Source organism: Leptosomus discolor, chromosome Z (genome assembly GCF_034619465.1).
Source record: "Leptosomus discolor isolate bLepDis1 chromosome Z, bLepDis1.hap2, whole genome shotgun sequence".
Classification (NCBI taxonomy): Eukaryota; Metazoa; Chordata; class Aves; order Leptosomiformes; family Leptosomidae; genus Leptosomus; species Leptosomus discolor.
This window is the reverse complement of record NC_141419.1, coordinates 7,042,317-7,054,672: the sequence shown is the minus strand read 5'-3', so window position 1 is coordinate 7,054,672 and position 12,356 is coordinate 7,042,317. Positions and strand designations below refer to the sequence as shown.

General features: G+C 42.9%; 1 protein-coding gene across 3 annotated transcripts in view; it reads right to left on the bottom strand.

Moving 5' to 3' along the window:
* THRAP3 (thyroid hormone receptor associated protein 3) overlaps nucleotides 1-12,356 on the bottom strand; it is a 31,373-nt gene that overhangs the window by 17,174 nt on the left and 1,843 nt on the right. For 2 of the 3 annotated variants that reach the window (XM_086478938.1, XM_086478940.1), the window contains exons 2-3: nucleotides 8,741-8,805; nucleotides 2,910-2,995 (exon numbers count right to left, since the gene is read on the bottom strand). The gene's annotated coding sequence lies outside the window, so the exon portion shown is untranslated. The remainder of the gene's footprint in view (nucleotides 1-2,909; nucleotides 2,996-8,740; nucleotides 8,806-12,356) is intronic. The other variant, XM_086478939.1, reaches the window with a different exon arrangement.

The following is a 12,356-nucleotide window of genomic DNA, read 5'->3' as shown; positions in this document are numbered from 1 at the left end:
ACAAAGGCATTTTGACAACAAACTGCCAAAACCGGAGCATGTGTGAAACAAACGCTCTGCAACATTCATCACCCACATTCTAGAAGAGGGGAAAAACCCAAGATTGCTCTGGGAATTAGGAAAAGGATTGTAAAGACAAACTTCGCATTCACTGAGTGTTGCATAAAAGTCATGAACAAACTTCGCAGCCAAAGTGACTAATGAATAAGACCCAGAAAGAAAAAAGGAACTGCACTAGTGCAACTTTTTTTCACCTACCGATTCGAGACAGAGACATTCAGATATATAAACACAGCCGATCAAGTACTGCTGCTGCTGTATCCATTTTAAGTAAATTCCAGTGGACTGACTTGCAATGTCTTCGCTTTCAGTCGCTCACCAAAGCCAAATTACATACATGGTTACCAAAGACTCCAGCTACTGCCAGGGCACTCTCAGGAACAGCACAACGCCCGTCACAGGAGCAACTGCTGGGAAAGTGGGTGGTTCTTCATCACGAGAGCTGGCGCTCCCCAAAAATGGGAAGTTGGCTTTTATTTTAAAAATCATGTTCCATGTTCCTGCTCTTCCCTTTCACTATACTAAAGATGCTATATCAATTCAACTGAAGTATTTTAATATATTCCACACTAGAAGGTACGCAGGAAAAAAAAAATTCCTGTTCTACTGGGAAAAAATAAATCGCACCAGGGTTGAAAAATCAAAAAGCACTGCCACTGAAGAAGCAAAGTTCATTCTTATGCATGGTCATTTTTCAGGGAAAGAATGTGTGAAAGGACCATTTACAAATATTTCCTTTTAATTTACTAAATACATCTGCTGAAACAGTAACATTTCCTAGTCTGTTGCCAAAACAACCAAAAGTTTAGCACCAAACATGGTAAACCAACACGTGGAAGAGAAGCAGGAGAAACAAATGCTAACAGTAACTACTACAAGATACAGGGAGATGATCTAAATTGGCTCTCGGAATCAGAGAGCTGCTCCCAACTGAATCCTGAGGGGCTTTGATACAATAAAACCAGGAAAAAAGCTACATTCTGTAAGGAGATTACAAATACATCCCATAAAGTGTGCCATTTCAGGATAGCTCTCTACTAAGTGACAATCCTGTAGTTCAAGAACAAACTGCGCTTCAACATATTATCATCTGTAAGTTACCTTTATTTACACTGAACTCCATACTGCTAGAAATACTTTAATAGACTAATGAGAAGAGCTTTCACCACAGCTCTTCTCTGTTGTGTCTCTTCTGAAATAATTAATTTTCCAAGAAAAAGCAGACGGTTAGAGCTGACTGAGCAAGTACAGTGACAGTGGCAGCAACTCTCAGCTAGTCCTGAGAAGGCCCCAAAATAGATTTTAAAAGTATCACTTGCTTTGAGCTGTTTAAGAGTCTCTGCGTTTTACTTTGATCCACGGCACTTACCAGCCAAACATGAGTTTGGTATGTGTTATGTGTGCCAAAAGCTCCCCTGTCTTAGAAGTTTTCTTTTTAATCTTTGTCAATATTTTTAAAGTTGATTCATTCCTGATATGTGAGGTAACTCCTACTAGAATAGAAACTGAGTTGCTACGCTCTATCAGCAAACAAATTCAGTTAAACAAACTAAATATTGGAGCCACTTCAGCTCCCCTGTGTTAGCACTGCAGTTGTAAACATACTGCGATGTACATTTAGTTGTTCTAAGAATTAATGACTGACTCGGATACTGCGTTCAGCTGGTGAGCAAAAAAACCTGTTCTAAAAGTCTATTCTTATAAAACACCCTGAGGGTTACTCTGATTTCAAAGAAAGCGATGCCTGTGACCGAAGCAAAGGCAAACTGAAAGCAGCAGTGGCTGCTCGCTCACCTCCCCATTCCAATTTTTCCACTGAACGTGCCGCTGTGACCCAAAGCACACACGTGCACGCAGCCTCGCAGGGGGGTGCTGCTTTTTGAAACGCTGGAAGGTGAAACATGCCTGCTCCTAGTGGGGACTGCAGCAGAAGCATTTTCAGGGTGCTGCGGAGACCTGTCGTCAGCCATCTGCTCTGCCAGAGGTTACAGTTCCTTCCTGCTCACAGCTACAGATCTGCCTTCCCCTGACACCGGCTCCACCTCTACCTTGAAAGGGACATTTTCTCCGTTTCTAAAGCCTCTTGGCAATCCATCATACCACTCGGAGGCAAAACCAATGGAAGAGCAAATGCTCCTACTAAGCCACCACAATGGACTTTGCCCAGAAGACAAACTTTTGTCATGAAAGAGTGTCAGGAAAGTTAATGTTTCACCTGTTTTAAGTCTCCTGACAACTCAACAGAACAGCTCAACTCTGCTCCACAGCAATGAAATAGTCACTGTCAGGAGTTTCTTACTGCTGTAGACTTCCACTAGCTACCATAGCTTCAGAATTTTGATTATTCAGAATAATTAAGGAGAACTTTTAGGGCCACTGACTGAAATCACTGCAACTCTTCAGCAAAAGAACAAATGCTGGGTATGGCATACGGGGGTTTAACGCTTCAGATCAGTATGACATTTAATAATCTGGCCAGTTAAGGTATACAGGGGGAAGCAGTCCTTTTCTCCCAAAAGTCACAAAAATCACTCTACATAGCATTAAAAGAAACAAACCACTTCTTCCAGGACATCCAAAATTTTTTCACAAAATTGTTCTGTTACCATTATACCTACCAGCTATTTGGAAAGACAACCCAGAACACTCCGAGATGTGAGGCTGAGTTTTTTCTTCAAAACCTGTATAGTCCTTTTTTTGCACAGGAACATCAACACCAAAAAAAGAATTCAACTGATACAGTTTAACTTGCCGTACGGCCAGGATAGAGGGGACACAAGAACACATCCAAATCCCAAGACAAGCAGTTTTACCACTCTTGAAGATTTTATTTTCTGTTGTGTGCCTACCTGCCTGAGCAGGTCCACACCTCGCACCCTTCAACAGTCAGGTTTCACTGTCTCGGCTTTGTCAATTAGGAAATCAGGAAGCAAACCTGAAATGAGAAGAAAATGAATTGAAGCATCTTTGTATGTACATTGTTGTACCTCCTGCCACCAAGGAGCAGCAGGAGCCTCCCAAAGGTACACGTCCAGTGTAGCCAAACCGCTCATCTTCAGTACTTCAACAGCGCGCATACGTTGCAGAAGTTCATCACCCGCTTCACCATGAATTCTTTCATGTACTTTTATGAAGAATGTAGCTTTTAAAACGGTTATTCAACCTTTCAAACTTTTCAATTTACTCATTCCTTCCTTCCTTCACCTCCCCCGCCCCCCAACCCACTCCTGTTACACACATACTAATCGCTGTCCTTACGCCGGTACAGCCGTATTGAAGTAATTTCTCTCAGCTCATTGTATGGTCTTACTGGAGTCAGGACTAAGTATTTTCCCATATTGCTAAAGAGAATCCACAAGCCAAGAGAAACAATTGTTTTTTCCTGACAAATCCATCCATCAGCACATCGCCGTCTTCAAAGGGTGCCACCAGTCCACTGCGAGCTGTTTTGACAGGTCTACAACCACATTTCAGTATCCTTCCACATGCTGCGAGGGGGGTGTGAGTTTTAAAAAAGAAAACAACGGTAAACACCACCTCATAAATTATTCCCTGTTATCAAACCCCTGATCTAACAGCAAGAATGTCATTTACTCTGCGTTCAACCATAAAATAAAATTGTTTAAAGCTACTAAATTCTTCTGCTCACTTAGTTGACAAAAGGTTTCAAGGCTACTTGAAGATTATACTTTCTGAAGTGGTGATTAAGCCCTATTCTCACCCAAGAGGGAAGGATGGACTGCAAGGCTTAGTGCTTTCTAAATCATGCTTACCAATCTTCGAAAAAAGCCAAATAAAGAATGCCATCCCACAGCCTTTTTTTTATTTTCACAGTTATCATGTCCATCCGTCTAAACATCCATGAAGAGAAATCTTGCCTTTTACCTTACAAAGACCTTTGACATTCAGTCTTCCACAGCAGCTACCAGAAAAAAAATAATTGCCATAACCATTTTTCCTTGCTTTGTGATAAAACACTTGGGTTTTGTTTGGGTTTTTTTTTGCCTATTCCCCAAACACCAACATTACCACAAGCTTTTTGTACAATCCACCGCACGCAGGTGTCATCCAGATAAAAAGCTGCTGAATTCTCTTCTGTAGGAGCAGACTGTTCTCATATTTAGAGCAGTACTACAAAAAAATGAACCAAGACAACACACAACAGGCAAGAACAGCTAACCTTTCTTCCAGATATGGAAAACAAAGTAGGAAACGTGCTCAACGCTCTCTGCTGAAGCAGAAATCATAGTCCAGGAGCTTCGTATTCCGGAACACTGCAAAGAACATTCCTATATGCCAAGACACAGGTCAAACGAAGTACACTTCTAGTTTTCACAATGCCTTTTTCCAGGAATTTGTTTCCTATTTCCAACTGGCCTGTACTACTTCAATGACTGTCTCTTTCCACCCTACACTTTTTTTTTTTCCTGAAGCCTTTCAAGCAGTACTCACCATTATTTCAGACCTTCCACAGGCGTTAAAACAGAACAGAACCACCACAGCCCTGTACAGAAAAGCCATCTAACAAAATGTTACAGCTGAAACTGCTCCACCTCCAGCATGTCATCAAGGACTGCTGTACCACGTAGCACCACAATTTGCCAGCTTAGAGAGAAAAACCCAGCAGATACGTCCCTACCAAAAGCAGCAGTTTATCTGTTTTATCTGAGCATAAACACTAAGAACATCTGGAAACAAGTGAAGTGGCTTATGTACATACCTTAGAAGCGCGCACAGTGCTGCAAAGCTCGTTACAGTAGTTCCAGTTTATTACATGGTGTTTACAAAACATTTACTTGCAAATATTAAATATTTTGTGAAAGCATTTGTGCAAAGCCCTATATAACCATGGTAGGAAACCAAAAATGTGCTTGCTCCTTTCCGGCCAGCATTTAATGAAACTGTTACAGTTTACTTTGCAGTAAGACCCAAAGCAAACAAGACAGCACCTCATTAGAGAAAATACTGCCGCCTGAGCATCTTGTCACCCAGTCAGCGTTCACCAGCACAAACACTCAGTTTGGGAGAAACAGCTGAACTGCTACTTTCTTTGCTCACAACAGCCTTCGTTATCAGGGAATAATAAAAAAAAAAAATTAATTCTCCTTCAGCCAGCTCTACAATTCATAATCCTGAGCTCCAAAACCCAAACAGGATTAGTTAATTCTAAAAAAAAAAAAATAATAATCCTACAAAATGTCTTACAAAGTGTACTCTGTATAATAAGACATCAGCAATCACTAAAAAAAAAAAAATACATACTTCTAAAAAAAGTCACAGAACTGCACAGAAAAAAAACAGTTTCATTTTCCACAAACAAGTTTTTTAACATTTGGATAAGATACCTGAAAGGCTTGCACCAATTTAAACTGTGGCAGCCTTTGTCCTAGCTAAGAAACTGCCTCTTCACAACTTCAAAGCCCAGAAGATAAAAACTATTTATTACTGATTGACCCTATATCCCAGTTTGTACTCTACAAAGATATCGGAAATGCTGATGTGAACAGAAATGCCAGCACTGTGGTTTTTTTGAAAGCGTTGAAAATAAGAAATTAATAGTAATCACCTAAATTTGGGCCTAACAGAGGCAGAAAATCTAATCAAGCAACTAAAAATCCAGTCCTATACATGAGCTTGTAATCCACAACCCTGTAAGCAGCACCACTCCTGTGCATTTTAACTCACCTGCCTCCACAGAAGCAGAGAGGGTAAGCGGCACCCGCAGATAGATCAGCAGACTCAGGTAAGAATATTGCTGTTAAGAACTGCCAAGTATTAGGTAAGATACGACAAACTACAGGAAATAAAAAGCAGCAAATACCACACAACAGTAACTAACAACTTTCAGCATCTTTCAAAATTCGTTTCGGTATGATCTTGTTTCAATTTAACTATCTACCTACAGAATAAGAGTTGCACTATGTCCAATACCAAATTGCTACTTGAACACCAAATCACACCGATACGAACAAATCGGCTAAATAAGCCAAACACGAGCTACCCTGCCCGTGTAAAAACACACACAGAACTGTAACAAAGTTGGTCCTTAGTACTTCCTCTCACACTCAGGCTCAACACACTCAGTACAAGCAGCCTGACACCAGTGTCAATTCAGAGCAATCTGTTTACTAGACATGTACCTGGCAAAGAATAGAAAAGCTTTTCTTTTTTTTCCCTGCAGCAAATGCCCCAAAAGGATCTTTTCCATACTGTGCATTAATTCCCTGGAAAGATCTGCAGACCAAGCAGCACATGGCACTGGCACCTGCTGAGGCTGCTGCGGGGATCACAGCACACTGGCAGCTCACGTAGAGGGCCACAGCCAGCGAACACCCCGACACCCACCTCCCTTTGACCCAACCATGGTTAGCCCAAAGACACATGACACCGGCTCTTCCCTTGCAGCTCCCGGATCTACGTTTTACCAAAGAGCAAATCAAAATAATGACCACTGCGGTCTGACTATCACAAACTCCTACATTAGATTAAAAGTTGAAAATAACGCTCCTCAATCAGTGAAGTTTGACAACCATCAATATACTGAAGCAAACTAAAGCTCCTGTTTTCCAAGAGCAGTCCAGAGGCATGACAAACTAACCTTGCTATGTGTGACACCTATGCAAAAATCTGTTTCCCAGCCAGCTTTGTACTGCAGCTGCAAGAGACTTTGCTGTGAACTGACTTGAAGGAGAAAAAAAAAGTTGCAGCTATCTCCACGTCAGAGCACAGGGGACATGCCAGCAGTACTAATGGACAGAGTCCGGAAAGCACGCACTGGCTCTGCTAGTTTGGAAATCGAAGTCTAATAATCTCACTTTCTACTTGATTCTTCCTTCTCAAGCTAAGGTTCAGTCTTGCACCAAAACCCAAGTCTGCTTTCGACAGCAACACAACACTGAAGGGGAAGCAAAGAAGAGCCACCTGCACAGCTCCCACGGCCAGCCTGGTGGACTGTGAATGAAAACGCTATTTCTAATCATCCCATTTAAATTTCATTAGGGACCAAAAAGCAGAACAATTCCTCTCTCCAGATCGAGTATCCAGGGTATGTTTGCAGCAGATTATTGCCACAAGTGAAACTAAAGCCTACAACTACACCTACTAACCTCCTCAACAAAAATTTTCCTGGATAACACTGCTAAAAACAAAACCAGCAAAACTCCAAACGAAAACAGTGTGTTCTACTGCAACACGTGCCAAACACGCTTTGAGGAAAAAAAAAAAATCCGATTATTCTGCCATGGCAAGAGAAGCACTAGTTTGTCAACAGCGGTTCCAGTTTCTCTCAAGTCTATACGCTTTCAAAATTAAGATTTTTCCTTTAAGCATGTTTGGACTTTCACACAGTTAAACTAGTCCCTAGAGAAGTTTAATATTGAGCTCCAGCCCTGGTTTCAGAAAATTAGAAGCAAGTTGTCCAGAATGCTTGGAAGACTACTTACAGGTTCTTCCAAAAAAGGACTGACTCTGCAGATTGCAGCGCTGAACAATCCCTTTCCAAAGAATTTGACCAGCCATAAACACCAATTGTGGACTTCAGTTCTGACACTTAGTTACTTGATAAAAAAATACTTTATGTATCTTTGAGCTTAAAAAGTCTTGTGTTGTTATTCAGACAGTTTAGTGACAGGGAGCTCAGAGAAAACAAATCCAAGAAAAAGCTGATTACAAATTGAGATGGTTTTGTCTGTTACAGAAGTCAGGCAGCTGGATTTTCTGTTAAACATGGAAGAAAAACATTTATAAAAATTTAAAAAAAGGAAAACACATTTCATCAGTTTTTTGCTTCCAAACCTGCACAATCTGGGAACAGACAAGCAGAAAAATCAGATCTTTCTCAAAAATAACGGCCTCCTCACAGTGCAGCCCTATTATTTTGAGCAGTTTTTGGATGCGAACTGAACCCTTGTCAAAACTGTTGGGGGTCTGTGAATCCTTGTGCCTGTAGTTTCAGAACCCCCAAGAGAAGCAAGAAATGGTCTGATTCACTTTACGTAAGAAAACTACTCACCAATCAGTTAACCAAAAGAATTCAAACCTGTGCAGAACTGCAGTTATTGTGCTACTCCCCTCGCACCAATGGAAGAACAAACCGAGCTCCGGTGAGGGTTCCAGCCCGCTCAGGTCACTACAGTCTGGAAACCAGCAGATTCTGCACACCAGGACTTCCTTCCTTAGAGCAACCACGCCACACTTACAGAAATGTGGAAGTTATGCTTCCAAAGAAACAGCAAATAATGAAAAAACAGTTCTGAGTCTTGGGCTCTTTGGAATATCTTGAGATACACAGTACAGTTACAGCCCAAACTGAATCTGTCCTAAAGGATTACAACCCTTCACACATTTAACCTGTGAAAATACAAACTCTAGCAACTTTCATTTATAAGCTACAAAAAGCAAAACCTTTCACTTATTTACTCTCAGGCCAGCACTTGATTTATCTCTACCTCACCTTGAATCTCGTTACCTCAGAGGAAAACAAGGAAAAGGATTTCTATGACTTGGTATAGCATCAAAAGTTCTTCAAAAAAATAAAAAACCATGGAGTTATCATAAGCTCAAGTCGTCAGAACAGGCTATCTCTACACTCTGCTAGGCTACAAAACAGAGGTAAATGCTTGTTCACAGAAGTCTTGTATGCATGGAATAAGCTTATTTGAACAGTGCTGTGTTTACCTACCTTGTATAGTCTCCCATTAATGATGTTCCTGAATACTGCTTTATTAGAAGCGATTGAGCTCTCACCTAAGTAAAAAAGGGAAAATCACATTTAAACCAATCAAAGATACCAGTAAATCCTCATGTTTTACAAGCATAGGAAAGGATTCAGATTTTAGCCATTCATCCCAGCACCGTTTCCCAGTAAAAAAAGGCTGTCAAAATTGCTTAATCTAATCAGATAGTGCATACACAGATCCTTAACTCAGGAAACCGATCTCATCCACAGCCCTACAGCAGCAATTAACTCTAATAATTTACACAGATACACAGGGCCTGAAATAATCAGGTACACAAACCCCACAAGATAACATGTGGGCAGCCTTCTGTTAAGGCATAAGTTAACATTGTTAATACTGAGCCTAATTCTCCTGAGAACAGAATTTCAGCTTAACACACACACCCCCCCACACCCCCCCAAGCCATCACCTTTTGTGCTCTCAGAGCAGAGAAACCCACAGGGTTACCTCCCAAGCTTTCCCTTCTTCCTTTCACTCAACCAAAGGTGAAAGGGAATGGCAGGCAGCAGCGGGGAGCACACACACTGGCTAGCTGTGCAAGCTGCAGCACCCCTCACATTACAGCAGGGGCTTTTTTGGATTTTGTGTAGCTCCCTTACACTGTAAATCATGACAGGCTAAAAATGGACGAGTGACGAATCTGGAGATGAAACGATGAGCAGTCCCTTAGCTCTTGTACCAAAGGAGCAGTAGCTACGAGCAGGGCTTTGCAAAGAGGCCTCCTTCTCATAGAAGTACAACAGGGGAGAAACGTACAAGGTATTTTCATATGCGGTAAGAAAAAAGGGCACTGACAGAAAACAAGTAGGGTTGGGTGGGAAACGACACCCCCCAAGGACCCAGCGCTCCCGCAGTGAGGCCGGGTGTCATCTCTTGTGTGCCATTATTGCCTTTTTTTTTTTTTTTTTAAAATGGACATGACAGCTTCCGGTTACCATGGAGTGAAACAGCGCAAACACAATTCTCAGCTGGCGTGAAATGTAATCCCATGATTTTACTATTCATAGCTCTGACACGATGAAGCTAATTTAAGCAGGAGCTCTTAACTTTCTCAAACCTAGTAGCAGTGACTACCTCCATCGCTTAGCCTCTGCTAACGCTCTGGGGCACTGTGAGGAGGGGAAGGATATTTTCCTTTATGGTGAGACTCCAGACCTACAAACCCAGCGCACCACTCAAACAAAATGGCACCTACTTGTTCCCAGGCACCACTTCAGCACGACTCTGGAGCAGGAACAGAGGAGACAAGAGAAGCTGCTGTGTTAACTCTAACACCTTCTCCTCATCCTGGGACCCGTAACAGAAACCCACAGAGCAGTTTTAAGCCATGCTTCCAGGCTTGCCCCGCACGAGCGTTTGCCGAACAGCAGCCTACCAATACAGGACATGGGGTCAGTTCAAAGCCCAGCCTACGCACAAGCAAAGCCAGCACAACCCCAGTGCCTACCGCCAGCTGTTGAAACAGTCTCGCAGGATTACCTTGCACAAGCTCCCCCAGCAGCCAGAACAGTGTTTGCAATTACCACTGCCACTGGTGACTGTATGGCTAAAGGTGCAGCGGGAATCCCACCACACAGGAACATGCTGTACCATCGTAATGCAGAGGAAACCATAAGACCTAAACCCCACTTTACTGTACTGGCACATGCGGCCATAAAACACCGCTCAGTGTATCATAAACTTTTCCAGATACGGAAAAAAGTTCCAGGGCTATGTAGCTGCTTAAACAATCAACAAGTTCTGACACAGCAAACTGTCATTTTGCAAAGACAATGCCAAGCGAGCTAAAAAAAAAGAAATAAAATAATCAAACTTCTGGCAAAACTGCACTATTCTTTTAGGGAGTTAGGGATACAACTACAAAGGGAACACCACAGCTTTACAATGAAAAGCAGCCTCAGGCTTAACCAGTCCAGCTCAGTACTTCCTCGGCCTCTCAAAGCAAGATTTCTTTTACAGCAGAGAAAGTGAGAGCAGGTAAAAAAAAAATTAAATCTGCTGACTTGCATGGATTGTCACCTGTTTTATATGTGCGATGTGTTTGTTTTCTAACAGCACCAATCACGTTAGAAGTTGTTCCCCAGCTTTCCTGCAGCATGTCAATCTCAAACACCTCACCCGTGAGCCCTCAGGGCACAGGCCTGGCTTGAACCAAATGACTATTTTCTTGAATAGTCTACAAAGCCTCCCGGCTTAAACAAGCTGGCGAAACCAGCAGACAGCTAAAGTATATTATCATAACCCTGACAGCAAAACACCCGTGTAATGCACAACACAAACCACTACTTTTGTCAAAACAGAATTAGAAGTTCGGAAGTTACAGCCGGGGCACACAGCGGCTCTGCCAGCCCAGTGTACGCGGAAACCTCCCAGGCAGCACTCGCTGAAGCCCAGAGAGCAGAACTACATTTGCCAGAGCTGTGGAGCTCGGGGACAGACATGGAAATAGCCAGGAAGGAAAAAGGCAGGAAGACCCCAGACTCAGCAGAAACACAGGCACGGCTGCTGCAGACAAAAACACCACTCAGAACACGGGCGTGGGCTCCTCGCCACACGCACCCACCAGCGCCAACGCACAGTCCGTGCGGACACACACAGGGCAGCGAGATCTGCCATGGCTCCACGCACTGACAGCAAGAACCTCAAAAAGATACCGGGTGGACTGTGCTATAGGCACTTCCTCACCATGGGCAGGTTGTTTCTTTACAGTAAACTGGCAGGTAAAAGGTTTTGCCTTTTGATTCCTGGACAAAAAAGGATGTAAAAACGCAGGCATTCCAGTCAGCAGGTGGCAAGGCCTCCTGCAGCCTTGCGGGTGACAGCACGCTGTCCTGCACCGTCCTGCTGCCCACAGGCAGGAGCCCCAGCTGAAGGGCAAGGGTCCAACGCTGCAGCCATCAGTGCAGACTCCAGAACCCTGCAAACCCCCTGTGCCAAGACTGTACCACTTACAGATCACACATCTCATGTGTAAGCAGCACCAATTTTGAAAAGACATCTCGGGACACTAGGCCCATCTGCTGGAGCACCGCCTTGGGAGCAGAATTTTTAACTGGCAATGTCAGCTTCTTAAGGACTTTGGAGAGCACTCTTAAAATTGATTTCTCATATGTGCCCCTCCCTGTTCCTGCTACAGTAGGAACAACTAATTCACAGTAGGAAGGATGCGAAACAAAAATATGCAGCAGGATCCAAAGAAAATTTAGACATAATCACAAGGCCCTAGACTTTACAGAGGATCCTATGTCACAAAACCAGACATTTTAGGCAGCTCTCTACAATAACTGCCTTATCTTATCCTCTTACCTGCTGTTAGATTGTGTAACTAATCATGCAGTTCACAAAGTCAGCCATTTCCTCACTCTGTGCTGGGCACATGCAAAGTGCCAGAGCAAGTGTACCGATGTACCACATGCTCCAGGACAATGCACTGTTGTGTCTAAATACTCATTTTTTCCTGTCTCTACAATATACTCCCTTTAAAGGTGACCTGAGAGGCTAAGTTTCAAAAGGTATCTTTTGAAATGAACGGAAATCAGGTTATGCAATTTATACCCG